The sequence below is a fragment of the Asparagus officinalis genome, chromosome 10 (genome assembly GCF_001876935.1).
Source record: "Asparagus officinalis chromosome 10, Aspof.V1, whole genome shotgun sequence".
In the NCBI taxonomy this organism is placed as follows: Eukaryota; Viridiplantae; Streptophyta; class Magnoliopsida; order Asparagales; family Asparagaceae; genus Asparagus; species Asparagus officinalis.
Window position 1 is genome coordinate 7,940,391 of NC_033803.1, and position 7,031 is coordinate 7,947,421.

Below are 7,031 nucleotides of genomic sequence, written 5' to 3' on the forward strand. Positions count from 1 at the left end.
ACCCCAGTCTTCCCAGTTTCATCTCTCAAAAATTTTACTATCTGAAATTGTTAATCAAAATTCTAAAGTTAAGCATTCTGCGCACTCAAGCAGGAATACCCAGTAGGTGGGTCTCACAAATTACAGGTTAATGCCCCATGGAATACGTTAAGTAAACTCTACAAAAGCTTGACATATTCTAATTATCTATCCTACAACATTTAATTAATGTACGAAGTGAAGATAGGAAAAAATTTGGGGAAAGTTTAGAGAATCATTCTCATCCTCATGTAGATGACACATCACACACTAGTATTTGTAATGTACAAAGTGAACATATTTTTTTAGACCGTTGTTTTACGACCATAAATATATAAAATACAAAAAACTACTACTTTCAAATTTAATTAATTTCTTAACCGACTGTCAGTAGTAATTAGAAAATTCTAGTCCTGATCTTAACCGACATGTCAAATTAGAGAATTTTTAGACAAGATAAGTGGTCCTTCAAACCTTCCGCTCGTCTTAGAGCATCTCCAAGGGATCCCTTGGATGTCCCTTAATCTAGGGGGGACTTTAAGGGAGTGGTTGGTTCTTCTCCAATGGTTCTCCCTTAAAAGTCCTCTACCCTTAATTAATTATATTTAGTTTTTTAATTATATAGATTAGGATTTAATTAAATATGTGGTTTATTTATAAATGAATAAATAATTAAATGTTAATAACTAAAAATGTTTAATTAATTACTTTTTAAATTAAGAAATTACCTTATATAATCATTAAATTAATTATTCATATTAAAATTTAACAAATAATTAATTTAGAACAAAATATTAATCAAATTGAATTAACTATACATTAACTTAATTATATTATTTTAAATTAACTATACATTAACTAAATTTAATTAACTATAAATTAATTCTAAAAACATATATATTAATATAAAATTATAAGGGGAAGGTTAAGGGACTTTAACCTTCCCCTTAATTTGGTGAGGAAGTTAAGGGACATGGGGTGAAGGGGTTTTTTTTCCGGTCCCTTGGACCACATCTCCCTTAAATCCCCCTTAATTTAGCTAAGGGGCCGGATTTTTCCGGCCCCTTGGAGATGCTCTTAGTATCTAAATGATGCTTCCACGTTCATCCCACAAATCGAAAATTTCAGACGAACGATTATATTATCGAAATAGCACCAAACTGATATTAGAATGCCCCCATAGTACAATCATCGGGTTTCAACACTGCACGACTAACCCTATTTAGAACAAAATATTAATCAAATTGAATTAACTATACATTAACTTAATTATATTATTTTAAATTAACTATACATTAACTAAATTTAATTAACTATAAATTAATTCTAAAAACATATATATTAATATAAAATTATAAGGGGAAGGTTAATGGACTTTAACCTTCCCCTTAATTTGGTGAGGAAGTTAAGGGACATGGGGTGAAGGGGTTTTTTTTCCGGTCCATTGGACCACATCTTCCTTATATCTCCCTTAATTTAGCTAAGGGGCTGTATTTTTCCGGCCCCTTGGAGATGCTCTTACATTCCAATTGGAGAGGAAAAAAACTAAAACCGATCATTTATCAATTATGGTGTATAATAAAAACATCAGCATAACTTATCTATTCACCTAGAAACATCTGTGAGATTGTAAACCCTAGTTGTATCTCTCCCTCTATTAGTAGATCTCCCCCCTCCTTGCCCCGTGGACGTAGGTTATTTGCCGAACCACGTAAAAGTTGTGTTCTTGTCGTGATTTGTAATAGCTTGTAGGATCCCTCGACAGGTCAGTCCTAGAACTGATGAGAGGAAGAGCCGATATCTCACTTGGTTGAGATATCCGCTTCAGATTCTTGTTTCCTTGGTGAGACGGGGATTCTTATCGATCTAATCTCTCTTGTTGTGCTGCCGAAGTGCTGCCGAAATTTCCGCTGCGCACAACAAGTGGTATCAGAGCTCCGGGTTGGACTTGGGAGCTTGTTCGAAGGATTCGCTGAAGAATTCCTATTTGAAGAATTAGATCGATAACATGGGAGAAACAAGCACATCGGGATCGTCTCTTTCGAAGGCGATACAAAGTCTGAGCATCAATAATACAAAAATTGATGTTCCGAAGTTCGACGGCAAGATCAATTTCGGTTTGTGGAGGTGTCAGGTGATGGACGCCTTGGATGCACAAAATTTGGAGGAGACTCTTGAGTTACAAGAGAAACCCGCTGATATGGAGGACAAGGTTTGGAAGAAAAATGAATAGTAGGGCTTGTGGAGTTATTCGGTCATGCTTAACGTCGGATCTTATTTATGACGTAATGAACGAGATGTCGGCGAAGAGAATGTGGGAAACTAATTTCGGGAGCATCTGACGAAGTATCTGACGAAGAGCATTGAGAATCGGCTTCACTTGAAGAAGAGGTTTTACCAATTCAAGATGAAGAGGGGAGTTTCCATTTGGGAGCATGTTAACAACTTCACGAAGCTAATTTCGGATATGGCCAATGTAGATATCATGGTTGAGGATGAAGACAAGGCGATGCTACTATTGTGTTCGTTGCCGGAGGATGATTTTGGAACGTTTGTTCTCACTATGATAAATGGAAGAACTACGGTTAGCTACAAGGAGGTGACCTCAGCTTTGGTGAATTATGAGTTGAGGAAGAGTGATGGCGAACCCTCCGAGAAGGCATCGGGAGATGCATTAGCAGTTCGAGGCCGTGGTCCAAACCGTCGTCCAGGTGATCGCTCAAGATCGAAGTCAAGAGGTGGCCATAGAAATATTGGTAGGAATCAATGTCGCTTTTGCAAAGAAGAAGGACATTGGAAGAACGACTGCCCAAAGTTGAAAGACAAAGCCGGGAAGAATAAAGGGAAAGCTGTACAAGTTTCGGAAGTGAATGTTGTCAAGGCTAGTGACGACAATTCAGATACAGATTCTTCAGGCTATTCCTGCTCTGCACTACCGTCAGTTTGTTACGCTGGCTCTACGGAGTGGATGATGGATTCTGGTGCCACATATCATATTTGCCCTAGGAGGGATTGGTTCTCCAGCTTTGAGGAGTTGGAAAGAGGGGATGTCGTGCTCATGGGTAATGATCATGTATGCCCTATTGGTGGTATTGGTACAGTACGGATCCGGATGTGTGACGGGGTGACTCGGGAGCTGAAGGAAGTGAGATTCGTTCCTCAGTTGACGAAGAATATCATTTCGCTTGGAACTTTGGAGGCAGCTGGCTATAAGGTGATCTTGGAGAATGCGACTCTGAAGGTCACAAAGGGGTCCATGGTGGTGATGCAAGGTGTCAGGGAAAACAACATTTACTACTTGAAGGGCATAACAGGGGGTCTGACAGCTTCGATTACCACATAGGAAGATACTACCAGATTATGGCACATGAGATTGGGACACACTGGTGATAAGTCCCTGCAGGTATTGGCGAAGCAGGGGCTATTGAAGGGTGCAAAGACCTGCAAGATGGAGCTGTGTGAACATTGCATACTTGGGAAGAAGACGAGAGTGAAATTCGGCACCGCTATTCACAATACCCAAGGTATATTGGACTATATTCATACAGATGTTTGTGACCCTTCCAAACACACATCACTTGGTGGGGCCAACTATTTTGTCAATTTCATTGATGATTATTCCAAAAGGAATTGGGTATACCCGATGAAGCATAAACATCAGGTCCTGGATATTTTTGTGGAGTGGAAGAAGAAAGTGGAGCTGTAGACAGGTAGAAAGGTAAAAACTATTCGTTCGGACAATGGAGGAGAGTATAAGAGTGATCCGTTTCTGCAGTTTTGCCGGGATCATGGCATTAGACGACACTTCACAGTACGTGAGACACCGCAACAGAACGGGGTGGCTGAAAGGTTAAATCGTACCTTGCTGGAGAATGTGCGATGTATGATGACACAGAGTAGATTGTCAAGATCCTTTTGGGCCGAAGCGTTGGTTTATGCGAGCCATCTCGTGAATAGGTTGTCATGCACTGCGATACAGGGGAAGACTACGTTGGAGCGTTGGTCTGGTTCGGTAGCTAGTGACTATGAGTCGCTTCGGATATTTAGGTGCCCTGCTTATTACCATGTCAGTGATGGTAAATTGAATCCGAGAGCGAAGAAAGCAGTCTTTGTGGGATTTAGAGATGGAGTTAAATGCTTCAAGTTATGGGATCCACAATATAAGAAGATAGTTATTAGCAGGAAAGCCTCAAGTTCCTCAGCAGGTGGAGGAAGACCAGATTCAGGAGATATCGCAGCAGGTGGAGGATGATGTGACTCCACCCACTCCAGAGAGCATTGTATCTATCGAGGCTCCTACAGAGGTGACACTGGAAGGAGATGAGATGACAGCCGGGCATTTAGAGGATACAGTGGATGTTGGGACTCAGGAACATGGTCATGTTCAGGAGTGTATGGTGTAAATTTGATTTCCCGAAAACAGGGAGTGTTCGTTTGTATTAATAAGAAAGCTTATTATGGTGTAAATTTGATTTCCCGAAAACAGGGAGTGTTCGTTTGTATTAATAAGAAAGCTTATTACAAACCAAAAATCAAATGGTTACAACAGAAGCAGAGGGAATGCCCTCTTTGTTTTGTGTGGGAACTTTAGGTGGCTATAGGACGCTTCGCTCGATGCTCGTGTCGAGTCTGCTTCCCTTAGACCGTTCGATCGAGGTTGCTGGAGAGCTTCAGTTCGCAGTAGAAGCTCGATTCGATGGAGTTCGGGTCTGTTTAGTTCGCCGGCGATCGGAGCTCGGAACTAGACAGTGGTGCTGCAATGCAAAGATTATGCAGAGAGCTTGGTCTCAACTCTTTTTCTCCAAGTTTTGCGACCTCTCCTCCAGTGTGCTGGAAGGGGCTTTTAAATGGAAGAAGGACAGCTTGACTCATCCTTGAATTATGGGATATGACCATATAGAGACGTCTAGCTGCTCCTCGATACCATGAATGGTCATTCGAGGGATTGTGCTTTATGTCCCGTCACCTAAAATGGGAAGGCCCATCCTTGTATATGAGGCAACGGCCGTCTGCTATCCGAGTGGACTTGACCAGCATTAATGAACCGTATTTATGAGTTTGCAGATTGATGAGGTGTCTGTCCGATCGCTCGTACTGTGCGTGACCGCCCGGCGTGCTTTGAGCACGGTGCTTAGACTCGTGGCCACGTGGACAACTCCGCCCTTCTAAACCAGCCATTTTCCTCTTTTGGGAGTTACCGTGCTCTCAAATCTCGAAAGGAACTTCCACGGAAAGAATTCCCGCTTCCTCCTACAATGGCTCCGAAATCTAAGAGGTGCAAAGTGAGGGGTGCAGGCCCCGGACGTTACTCCGACCGTCTCTCCGCCGGCATGCCTGCCAGTGCTCTGGAGTCGCGCCCAGGTACGTTGATGGGTTCGCTGGACGACCTCTTGTGGGTCTTAGGTGTCAGATTTAGGGAGATGAGCGTTGTTCACTATGCTTGGTAGCTTCCCCGATTTAGGGCAAGGTTTGCTCTATTTGCCCTTAGGGGATGATTACTGTCTCCGCGGGCGAATCCTTCAGCGGGAAGGGAGCGAAACCCTTCCGGCACCCCTTTCCGGATAGCGAGTTCGGCCTTTCTTGTTAGAGGGTGTCTTCTGTAACGGAGTAGCCTCGTTCGACAGTGGGTTCCCCTTTCGACAGCGTCTCGGCAGCAGCCTCTGTTTGGATGGCGATATTTTGCCCCTACAGCGGATTTTGTTTCGATTGGATTTTTTATTTCTTGTTGCAGGCGACCTTTTCGCGATGAGGCGCTTGTTCCGGAGGTGGTGGTGCCGGTTGGCCATGCCGGCCTACGGCTACAGACGGCACCTCCTCGGATTTCCGGCTCTTCTGGGCTTGCCAAGGATAGCATGTGTTCACCACCGGATGAAGCCGCAGTGGCCTGATAAAGAGTAGTCACGGACAGTCATTCACTTGACATTTACGCGAGCTGACGACAACAACGCGGCGCTGACGAGACGTGAGGACCAGGGCAGAGCTGCCGGAAGCCTTCAATTTTTTGTTCCGGACCGCTATGGACCTTCGGCCCTGTTGCTCAAAGAGGCCGGTGGTTCCGCAACGGTAGGAGGGATCATTACTGACATCCCCAGCAATGGTCCCGAGAGGGTTTTCGATTGGAGCTGTGGTCCCTCGCGATTCCTTTCGACGAGTGAACTGGGATTTGACCCCTGCTCAGGAACGGGGTCACTTGTGGGCGTCATTTAACGCGGCTCTAACGGCTGGGTAGTGAGTGGAGAGTTCTAAAGGCGCGTGGCGTCTGGCCCATGGCTTAATGTTCCGTTTGGAACCGCCCGGTTTGGGGAGTCGGACACGGGGTATGTGGAGACCTTCCGTACCGCTTGTCTTTCGAAGCTGGTGGAGCTTTCCCCGCCGAAGGACTTAGAGCGCCCGGGGGGTGGGGTCTATTCTGCATCACTGGCAGCGACGCACTAATGGTGGTCCAAGATCACTGACTATATTCTTGCGCCGAAAATACTTGACCTCAAGGGACACAGAGCTGTATGTGGGTCATCCGGAAGCCCACTCGACACGTGCCTGGCCGGGAATCAACTCTTCTCCAGTTCCCATACATCCTGGAGACTGTATTGCGCGGAAAGTGCACATTGTTCACCCCCATGGTCGAGCTTGATATCACCGCTCACCGAGATGTTTACGACGTGTCGGGGGCCTTTGCCTCTGAGACCTTCGCTTACGAGGAGTAACGTCCCCGATCGAAGATGGAATCGGATCAGTGTCGAACCATTCCCTTGGCGGTTGAAACTCCTCATGTGGGCAGTTACTCTGCGACTTACCGGGACAATCCTGCCTGAGTACATTTGGGGCAATCGGACGTCACGAAAGGGGAAAGAAGGGAAGGAAGACCCCGGGATGCAGCCACAAGAAATTGGCTGATAGTGCTGTTCCGCGGGAAGCGATGTAGGAAGCCCGCTCCTCCCCGTTAGCGGCGTGCGACCCAGCCCGAAGCGAGGCCGAGGACAGCGTCAAGAAGGGGAAGCACCATGACTCTTGAC